The following is an 11,586-nucleotide window of genomic DNA, read 5'->3' on the forward strand; positions in this document are numbered from 1 at the left end:
ATATAGTAAAGATAAATCACAAGGAGAAAAACGAAAAACAGTCTGAGTGCATAATCTAGTTCTCAACATTAGTCAAGAAAACAATATACAGTATATGTAGGGATTTCACACTGCTGATAACCCCATATCTAATCAATCAATCCAAATCTACATGTGGCCCCTACCACCTTAAATGGAGTGGCTACTAAAATCTAGTGTTGCTAGCACTGTAATTGGCCTGGCCTTTGTTATCTGTCATTATTGGGTTAATTCCAAGTGTTCTGCTATTGATTGCACCTACTCGAGTGGGAAGTGACACTGCTACAGAGTGGGGCAGCTAATAGGGGAACATTAGGAGTGTCTATGCCTCACCAACCAATCGCTAGGTGTTTCATGACCAGTGGTGCATGCTGGGGGAGAGCATCAATTCTCAGGAATTGCCATGTGCTCAGTCTTCAGTCCACCCTGAAGGTGGGATGTACAAGGATGGAGAAGCTGACTAGGCCTCAAGCCTGGAGGAGGTAACATGTCGACCCAGCTGGAGGTCTGGAAATGTCTGGGAGATGAGCCCTATGACTGTTTGAAGTACCATGAGCTGACCTCAGGAGTTAAATCTTATAAAATGCATCGAAGTTCCTTAACTATTAACAAAAATAAATCTTATTTATGTATCACTCGGCTGTAGATCCTCCAATCATCTCTGAATTGGTGCTGACATTGTCCTTCCTTTTGGAGGGTGGCTACTTTTGTTCCCCATGGTCCCTGTGTGTGTTGTAATGTAGTCGCCGCTCCAAGCTCCCTCCTTTGTGTCAGCACCAATTCAGAGATGATTTGAGGATCTACAGCCGAGTGATACACAAATAAGATGTATTTTTGTTTGTAGTTAAGTTACTTGCATTATTAAGGTTCAACTCCTGATTTTACTGTCACTTTAAGGTTTTAGGAGATGGATTTTTTTTTAGGAAACCTCAACATACTGTATACCTATTGACTTATATTACACTTATTATACTTATACTTTGGATGTGGATATTGGGGAATGTGATATATCAATGTATTTAAACCACTGCTAAGCATCTTTCTGGTCCATCTCATCTGCCAGTCTAGGAGAAGAATTAAATTATGCTTCAGATGAACCCCAATTCCCACACTTCAGACCACAAATGAGTCCCAATCCATACACTTCAGACCACAAATGAGTCCCAATCCATACACTTCAGACCTCAGATCAGTCCCAATCCATACACTTCAGACCTCAGATCAGTCCCCATCCATACACTTCAAACCTGTATCAGTCAATACCCTTCTGGCCTTCAGATCAACCCCAATCAATACACTTTGGACCTCAGATTAGCCTTGATCACACACATGAGACCTCAGATAGTGTAATGGATCCGGGGGACGCCGCCGTTCCGAGTCACGGAAACCGAGCGGAAGCTCCGCCCCCGGACCGACGACGTCATGTGAGACCTCCCCCGGCCTCGTCATAAGCCGCGACCCCACACCTGTCTGGCGTTCCAGCAACCCTATGCGGACGCCAGACGAGTGCCGGTCTCACTGCATGCCGCTACTTCCACCACAACCTTCCACAGCTTCAACCACTCGACAGCTGAACCCCAGCTGACAAGCTACCTTGGGATCTCTGCGCTAGCCTGGCCAGGATTACTCCCACTCAACCTTCCAGACTCCTAAACCGCAAGTATTCCCCTCTGGGTTGCTACCCACAGGGAATTCAATTGTCTGCTATAGTTACCGTGGATTCGTATGTACTGTTGCATTGAAGATAAGGGGAGCCTGCCCTCTGCTGGTGACTAAAGATATTGTCTGTACTACTGAGATTACACTGATTCTGTGGAACCCTTAATTCATACCTACTTTCATGAACTGTGATACTATGGGGTTGATTTACTAACCTTATAAACACACCACGAACATGTATACACCTCTGTAGTGTGTTCCCTCCCAGCATGATCTATGGGTGGAATCTAAACACCTTTGTAGTGTGTACACACCCAGCAGGTGTGTTGTGCAAAGCCCTGCCCTGAATTGCAAGGTGATGTTGTGTAAATTAGCTCTACGTTGTGTTGCTTGCGTTGATGAATGCAGGAATGTAAATGCATGAGCTAACCATTTTTGTCTAAACTGTGAAGCAGCATTATATATGCATCATGTGCATGATTTTTCCATATATGGCATTAGTGGAAATATGCTTATAGAGACTTTTTGGTTGATAAATACGCTTTGCTGTGTAAAAATCACACGCACCTGGTGCGTGCGTGTGTTTAGGTTAGTAAATCACCCCCTATGTGTTTAACATATGTGAAGTGAACATATAAAGTTACACAAACAACAGGTTCTTTGTTATACACCAGATTGGGAGACCAAAGTATTGGGGTTGTGTGAATCGAACATAACTACCATAGAAGTGCATTCCTGTGTGAAGTAACATTAGTGAAGCCTATCACTCCCGCTATTGTTCCTAGAGACCAACCCCTATTAATGCTGCATACCTTAATACCAACTATTGTAGGACTAGTAAGCTTAGTTAGGTTGGAAGATAGACCGATGATGCACTGAGCTTGCTTGGCAATATTAAACCTTGCCATCACGTACTCCTGGACTAGAGCACGTGACTGTTAACGTGTCACCGCAGCTGAGCTCCATCTTCCTATTTAAATAGATTATTACAGATAGGCCCCAATCCACACACTTCAGACCCCAGATCAGTCCCAATTCATACACTTCAGTCCTCAGTTCAGACCCAATTCATACACTTCAGTCCTCAGATCAGCCCCAATCCATACACTTCAGACTAGGGCTGCAGCTAACGATTATTTTCCAAATCGATTAGTTAGCCGATTATTAAGTTCGATTAATCGGTTAATCGGATTTAAAAGATGGCTCCAGTGAAGGGACTACTATGGTAGTATATCACAGGAGCAAGCTTGGAGCGGTGGAAGTTAAAAAAGTGTGGTGTGCAATATAATACATTATACAGCGGCGCAATGCAGAATACCAGCAGCTATAGAGGAATACAACAAATTGCAGCAATATTACATTATACTTTAATGTACTATTGCTGGGATTTGTAGTCCTCTGTAGCTGCTGGTATTCTGCATTGCGCCGCTGTATAATGTATTATTGATGGGATCTGATGTATTCCTCTATAGCTGGTGTTATTGGAGAGGACGGGTATGATGCAGGAATAGAGAGGACGGGTAGGATGCAGGAATAGAGAGGACGGGTATGATGGTGGAACGGGGTGCAGAGGAGGGGTATGATGGTGGGATAGGGTGCAGAGGACAGGTATGATGATGGAACGGAGTGCAGGGATGGAGAGGATGGGTATGATGGTGGAATGGAGTGCAGGGATGGAGAGGATGGTTATGATGGTGGAATGGGGGGCAGACATTGGGTATGATGGTAGAATGAGTGCAGGGATGTAGAGGACGGGTATGATGGGTGGCATGGGGTGCAGGGATTGAGAGGATGGGTATGATGGGTGGAATGGGGTGCAGGGATGAAGAGGATGGATATGATGGTGGAATGGAGTGCAGGGATGGAGAGGACGGGTATGATGGTGGAATGGGGTGCAGGGAAGGAGAGGATGGGTATGATGGTAGATTGGGGTGCAGAGGACAGGTATGATGGTGGGATAGGGTGCAGAGGACGGGTATGATGGTGGATTGGGGTGCATGGTGTCGGGTCCCCGGGTTCCAGGCGCGCGGTGCTCGGGGCACTTACTGTCTGAACATTCCCTCCATGTCTTTGATCTGCTGAACTCCTTGAACTCGGTGTAGGGATTGAAGACCTTCATGCTGGGCTGCTCCCTCTCCCCATCCTCTGCGTCCCCCATCCGCAGCCGCCGGTTTCGCCTGGATGCCAGCTCGTCCCCAGCCATCGTCCCCATCCCCTGGCTGACACCTGTCGCGCTCACATCCCCGGCACCCGTCATGTGACCGCACCGGCCTGGCTAGATGTAAGGAGCGGGATTGGAAGAGAACCGGGGGCTGGACCGCAGTGTGTTTGGTGGGCGTGGCATGCGCTGGTATGCACGGCTTGTGTGGAGCCGCGAACAGGCATTTTAATAGATAGCCAACTAATCGACCTCAGCCTAGTCCCAATCCATACACTTCAGTCCTCACATCAGTCCCAATCCATACACTTCAGTCCTCAGATCAGTCCCAATCCATACACTTCAGAATGCCTTGCTAACACTATAGGCGTGTTAATCAGCATTGCTCTTTCATTAAATTCTCTTTGCATGGTCCCACTTGGCTTCCAAACCAGTCCCCGCAGCCTGTTCTACATTGGGCTCCGGTGGTCTAGGGACCCGTTATGTCATCACATCTAATACATTGACTTGCATTAGATGTGAGGACGCTGAGGGACATTCCATAGCCGGAGCAGAGAGGAAAAGAGTGTCGACCAATGTGGGACGAGTATCAAGAGGGTATATTTTTTTCGCCCCCTAGACCAGCGGTCGCCAACCGGTGGTCCGTGGTCCGCGAGAAAATTTCGGTGGTCCCCGGGCCCCTCTGATGCCATGCAGGCTGGGCCATCATTGAAGCGACTCGGAGGCTCCAGCTGTCTCTAGCAGCGGCTTGTCACAAGGAATGCGCGCCTCTCAGTACAGTGCGGGCTCTGCAGGAGGCGGGGCATCTCGTCAGTAATAGTGCTGAAGCTAGGGGGGGCATGTGCCCCGGACGCCGCTGGCAGGACCAGTGGCAAATTCGATAGGGGGGGAAACAATTAATATTATTACCGGGCCGGGACGGGCAGCACCGCTCCCTCCCTCCACCAGCACTGCCACTCCTGAAGGCACACCCGCACCTATGTATGTGTATATATACTGTATGCATATATATAGATACAGTATATTCTCATATCTTGTGTTTCCTTGTGTTTTCCTGGGAAGCTGGAGCCAGCTTCCCAGCCAATCAGGAAGCCGGGCGGCGGGTTATGACCCGTCTCCTGGCTTCCTGATTGGCTAGGAAGCTGGCTCCACTTGTTGCTAGGCAGCCTGGCTTCCTGAGCAATCAGGAAGCGGGGTGGCATGTCATGACCTTCCTCCTGCCTTCCTAATTGGTCAGGAAGCCAGGCTGCTCAGCATTAAGTGAAGCCAGCTTCCTAGCCAATCAGGAAGCCGGATGTCCCATTATGACCCACCTCCCAGCTTCCTGATTGGCTGGAAGCTGGCACGTCATGACCCACCGCCCACCTTCCTGATTTCTCAGGAAGCCAGGCTGCCTCGCAGCGTTGAGGGAAATAAAGCCAGTGTTCTTTCGATAGAACACCAACTTCACAGGCAATCTGTGATAATCTGGGTCCATGGATGATGGTATCAGTATTCGGTATCGGTGACTATAGAGAAAAAAATATCGGTACGGACTCGATACCGAAAAAATTATATCGGTGCATCCCTACTAATGACCTGTACAGGCTTTTAAAGCATCGCCTATGGACAATTTGGGGTACCGTTATTGTTTTGTTTTTTGCTATTTCACAGGCACACACAATTTTTAAAGTGACATTAAACCCTCAGATTTTTTAACATAAACCAATACTGTAATGTGTGCCTTACTGTAATCCATGGTTGTTTCCCTTCTCTTTGCTGCTCTTCCTTTTAAATCCGTCTCTCTTCTCATGCTTGGGGAGAACTTCACTTTGCAGCTCAGGGCCTCTTCCTGTAGTGCTGGCTCAGGTTGCAAACCTATACAAACCTACACACAGACACCATACCTGAGACAAGGCAGTCTGCTGCAAAACAGAAGTTCTGCCCAGCATGAGAAAAGAGACAGATTTAAAAGGAAGAGCAGCAAAGAGAAGGGAAACAACCATGGATTACAGTAAGGCGCACATTACACTATTGGTTTATGTTAAAAAAAATCTGAGGGTTTAACCCCTTCGCTGCCACCGCCGTAAGGAATACGGCGGAACAAAAGTGTTCCCGGCTGGCCAGCTCAGTATGCCTTACGTCGGTGGCATTTACAGTTCTGCTATAAGCTCATGGTCGATTTAGCGACCATAAGCATTTTTTAATAAGTCGCTTATTTACAGTTTTGCGTACTGTAATTGTTTTACATTTTCGCAAAAAGGCGCAATTTCAAATTTGCAAATATTTGTTATTTATTAACTCAATACAGTTTTATCTTTTAGATTTAGTCAGAAAATTATTATTTTTTTGTGCGCTGATACTGATTTTGGTGTGTTTTAACAATTGAATTGTGTATTTTTATCGGTTTAATATTAATTTGAGAAACATTTGCGCAATTATCGCAGGGCCTACAAATTTAGTATCACCATCTTTTTATTCTACCGGGCCTGCGCTTTCAGAAAATATATGGTTTGGGGGGTCTTTTACAAACGCTAGCAACCCAGCAGTTGAAAATCAAATCAATAGGAAAAAATTGCAAAAAATGCAAAAATGGCTTGGCCAGCTGATTTGAAAAATGTTCCGGAGGGCTTGGCAGCGAAAGGGTTAATGTCACTTTAAGCTTGGTATTAGGGATGCACCGATACCAAGTACATTACTCGGTACAGGTACAAGTACAGATACCTTTCCAGCTCCAAGATTAGACTAGAGAAAAACTCAAAAGTTAGGAGGCACACGGAGCTCCTGTGATTTGTACATGTCTGTTTTAACCCCTTCATGAGTGAGGCCTTTTTTTTTTTTTTTTTTCATTTTTTGCACCCATGTTATATTCCACATTTTAGGCCTGAAAATTACTTAAAACCCCTCAACATGATTTAGTGAAAAATGTATTTAAATGCCCCAAAACACAATAAAATTCCAATTTTTTAGATAAAATATAAAAGATGAGGTTAAAAATTGTGTGCTTCCGTGAAAGGGCGACAAACGTCAGTACCCCAAAAAGTCCCAAAAATACTGGCCCTAGAATGAATGCTCTCACTCCAGAGTGCGCGGCGATACCCAACATGTGGCCTCCAGTGCGTCCCTGCACCTTATTAGGAGGAGTTGGCTACCTCCAGGTACACCTGCATGTAATTTATCGACTTCATTAATATGCTCACACTTGGAGACTCGGATACATAGAGTTAGGACCACACTTTGCAGAGGTGCCTTGGCGCGGCAGTGCGGCTTCTACGTATTTTTGGCCAAAAGTTTGTGCAACTAAAACCTCTGATTTTAACGCATACTGTTGACAGGGCAATTTGTTTGGTTGCAGGCTAGCTGGCAGGTTGAGGCTGGGGAATTTTTGTGTTTTGTATAATTATTGCTCTCACTCCAGAGTGCGCGCCGATACCCAACATGTGTAGCGCGTTCGTCGTTTTCATACGTAGGTGCACCCGGCGCATGTTTACGCGGCGGACTTTAAAACATTTTTTTTCATTATTTTTTGATTTATTTTATTTATTGTTAATAACTGTTTTTTTAACTTTACTTTAATTGCTATCACATAGGGGGGCTTACAAGCCCCCATGTGATAGCAGAAGGTGGTGACAGGTACTCTTTAAGGTGATGCTGGGGGTCCAAAAGACCCCTAGCATCACCTTTACACTTGAAATAAGCTATTGAAGTGCAGATCGCACTTCAATAGCTTATAGCTGGGCTTCAGGAGCCCAGCACTGACACCTATGGGGCCGGAAGTGATGCAATCTGCCCTTCACGGGACTGTAGAAGTGATCGGCTTTACCAGAGTCCCGGCGGCTTTCTGTTTAAACAGCCCCGATGCCAGCGACATACACTGTACGTCGTCAGTCGTGAAGGGGTTAAGGTATAATTTTGTTTTTATAAATATATATAAGTGATGCACCAATATTATTTTTCCAAGTACGAGTACTGATACATTTTTGTTTATGGTCATGTGACAGTTTTTCTAAAACAATACAGACTAATGATTTCAGGACAGTGGTGGAGCACCAGAGCCCGGTCCCAGCTGCAACCGCTGCAACCCTGATAGTTCTCATGAAAATGCCAAGTATCAGCACTGGGATCTGGACATCCCTACGTGGTATATTGGGTATCTATTTAATCTTTTAGATTTTAAAAAAATTATTGGGTATAATATTGTGTGTTCGTGCACTAAAATGAACTGTGATTAAGTGTATTTTTTACTGAAATTTTGGGTTTAATAAACAGTTGCGACATAAAAATTTGCAACTTCTGCCATTTTATTCCACAGGGTCTCTGCTATTAGGAGATATTTAACTCTGGAGGGGTATTAGGTATTTCTTAAAAAATGCCCAATATGTCGTTTTTATCACGTGTGCAGCAAAATGCAAACGGCAGCAAAAGGGTTCATCATCCGGTCTCCAGCAAGCAGCAATCCTGTTTTGTTTTCATTTCCTTTTCACTTTGGATCGCCTCATTGGCTAAGATTCGTGAATTTTTTGCTGAAAGTGAAGACGCTCTGCCCCTCCATCAAATCAGGGTCACCGTGCACCAATTCATGAGCGGGGTCATTTTTGAACAAAGCACAAGCATAGTTAGCATTAGACTCATTCACCTAACCAACTGCTCAGTGTCTGCAACCCCCCCTCTGCTGATCCCTGCATTTTATAAACACTGAATGCTCCGCGTCTATATATTGAATATCTTGTGTATGTTACGGAATAAATGTCACATTTCATGAGATTATATTATTATACTCTAGTGGGATATTTTGTTTATTTTTATTTTCTTTGCACAATATCGGTTATTTTTTGTGGGTTTTTTTGCAATTTAAGTTTTTACATAAAAGTAAAAATTCAGTTTACAATGCAAATATTCACTTTAGAAGTAAACGCGCTCTGCTCTACCCTACCCTACACTACTCTACTCTACTCCTACTCCTACTCTACTTTACCCTACCCTACCCTACTCTACTCTACTCTACCCTACTCCTGCCCTACCCTACTCTACCCTACCCTACTCTACCCTATCCTACCCCTACCCTACCCTACTCTACCCTACTCCTACCCTACCCTACTCTACTCTACTCCTACCCTACCCTACTCTACTCTACTCCTACCCTACCCTACTCTACTCTACTCCTACCCTACCCTACTCCTACTCAATCCTACTCCTTAGTGAATCAAGTCCACTGTCCAGGTTAATGAAATGGTAAAGCTGAATTCAGGTCTGTAGATCCTCGGGACGTAGAGCAGGAATACAGCGGAGAAGATGAACCTGTGTCTTAATTCCTCTTCAAAAACTATCAGGGCTATTCACAAAAGGGTGAAGGGTTTGGAGAAGTGAACGATCTAGCACAACATAGCTGACCTGGAAAGTGAGCTGAATTAGAGAACTTTTCCAGTTCAGATATGTTGTCCTAGATTGTTCACTTCTCCTGCCTTTTCCAAACTCTTCACCGTTTTGTGAATAGCTCGGTCTAGAACAGTGGTTGATGAATGATAGACGTGTATGAGATACTCACTGTGTGTATGTAGAGTCTGTGTAGTCACCGTCCAGGGTCCGCTCTATGGGGTCTCTCCGGAGATTCTCTGGCTCCTTCTGCTGAGAGTTCTGAAGGAAAAGGAGCAATGTTAGTTCAGGGAAAGCGAGAAGATCCAATGTCACCTCCTGTTGTGTATCACATACCCCTCAGGCTAAGCAATCATTATCTGAATGGCAGACCAGAGGACTTTCTGTTCAATCCCATTGACCAGCACAGGGCGGAAATGACTCCCTCCAAACATGGGGCCCCATCACCAGAAGAGGCAGAGGGGGGGGAGGGCGAGCTCAGCTCCACGTATAGAGGAACCAAAAAGGTTCCTTTTACCAGTATAGGATTACATACCAGCTGCAGCTGCAACACGGAATGAGTGACTAATCCAGGGGTAGGCAACTTCGGCATTGCAGCTTTTGTGGAACTACAAGTCCCATGAGGCATGGCATGACTCGCGGAGGCAGACGAATTGTAGTGGCACCACAGCTGCATAGCCGAGGTAGCCTACCCCCAGACCTCATAGTCTATGCTTGTAGTCTATGACTCCCAGAGGCAAAGGCATGATGGGATTTGTAGTAGCACCACAGCTGGAGTCCCGAGGTTGTCTACCCCTGGACCTCATAGTCTATGCTCCTAGTCCATGACTCCCAGAGACAAAGACATGATGGGACTTATACTGGCACCTCAGCTGCAGTGTCGAGGTTGCCTACCCCCGGACCTCATAGTCTATGCTCCTAGTCCATGACTCCCAAAGGCAAAGGCATGATGGGATTTGAAGTAGCACCACAGCTGGAGTGCCAAGGTTGCCTACCCATGGACCTCATAGTCTATGCTCCTAGTCCATGACTCCCAGAGGCAAAGGCATGATGGGACTTGTAGTGGCACCTCAGCTGGAGTACCGAGGTTGTCTACCCCTGGACCTCATAGTCTATGCTCCTAGTCCATGACTCCCAGAGGCAAAGGCATGATGGGACTTGTAGTGGCACCTCAGCTGGAGTACCGAGGTTGTCTATCCCTGGACCTCACAGTCTATGCTCCTAGTCCATGACTCCTAGTCCCAGAGGCAAAGGCATAATGGGGCTTGTAGTGGCACTACAACTGGAGTGCAGAGGTTGCGTACCCCTGGACCTCATAGTATATGCTCCTAGTCCATGCTCAGTTCACTAGTTTTAGACTCAAAACCTCTCTCCAGCTGCCGAACCTCGCCCCACAAATTCAAACTATATGTAGAACGAGTTATTTGGTTTTCTATGGACTTTCTTGTGTTCAGGGATGTATAATATGTCCTTGTAATCGTCACCTGCAACCACTCCAACCCTTAATGATCCAGTTCTGTATTATCATCATATGTTCTATTGCTTAATTTGTCTCAACATCCTAATGGGGCCCCGTTCCAACGCCAGGCCTCACTGCAGCCGCCTGGGCTGCTATAGCTATAGTTACGCCGCTGAGTGGGAGTCATGGGGCTGTCAGAGTCTTGCAATACCTCGTGGGATTTGTAGTTTCACCAGAACTGGAGGGCCGGAGTTTGCCTACCCCTGGTCCAGGGTATAAAGTTTGAGAAAGCCTGCCCAAGTCAATGCTGTCTATGGAGGACCTACCCAGGCCCCATATAACGCCCCGCAAGGCTCTCTGCTGTGCATACAAATCACAAATGTCTTTATTCACAAATAGGAAATGATTGCAAGATCAATAATATCATATAAAATAGAAAATAATGTAAAAAACATGACTGTGTGTGAGTTGTAGTTCATCTGTGAAGTGGTCTATTGTCAGTATTTCACAGCCATGTGACCCCCTCCAGCTGTTCTATATGATTAGGAATGTGGGGGTAGGGGACGTTTGTACAGGCCCACCCAATAATTACTACCATCTGTAAGGCTTTGGCTGGAACTTAAACATATAGGGTGACAACAGACATAACCAATTGAATGTATTTATTCCCATAGACTCCATGTAATCCGCCCGTGTGCTTGGCCAATGCAGAAAGATTCAGATTCTAGAGAACGTGCTTCTTATTCATACATAAACCCTATAGAAATAATAATACCCTATAAACATCAATAGTGCTGTTTATATATATATAAATATATACACACACACACAGGTGAAACTCGAATAATTAGAATATCGTGCAAAAGTTCATTTATTTCACTAATGCAACTTAAAAGGTGAAACTAATATATGAGATAGACTCATTACATGCAAAGCAAGA

At 45.4% G+C, this 11,586-nt stretch overlaps 1 protein-coding gene across 1 annotated transcript in view; it reads right to left on the reverse strand.

The window, feature by feature from the left end:
• Positions 1-11,586, reverse strand: part of LOC108798687 (zinc finger protein 850-like) — a 38,260-nt gene that overhangs the window by 1,925 nt on the left and 24,749 nt on the right. The window lies entirely within an intron of this gene.

This window comes from Nanorana parkeri, unplaced genomic scaffold (assembly GCF_000935625.1).
Source record: "Nanorana parkeri isolate BGI_ZX_2015 unplaced genomic scaffold, ASM93562v1 scaffold1536, whole genome shotgun sequence".
In the NCBI taxonomy this organism is placed as follows: domain Eukaryota; kingdom Metazoa; phylum Chordata; class Amphibia; order Anura; family Dicroglossidae; genus Nanorana; species Nanorana parkeri.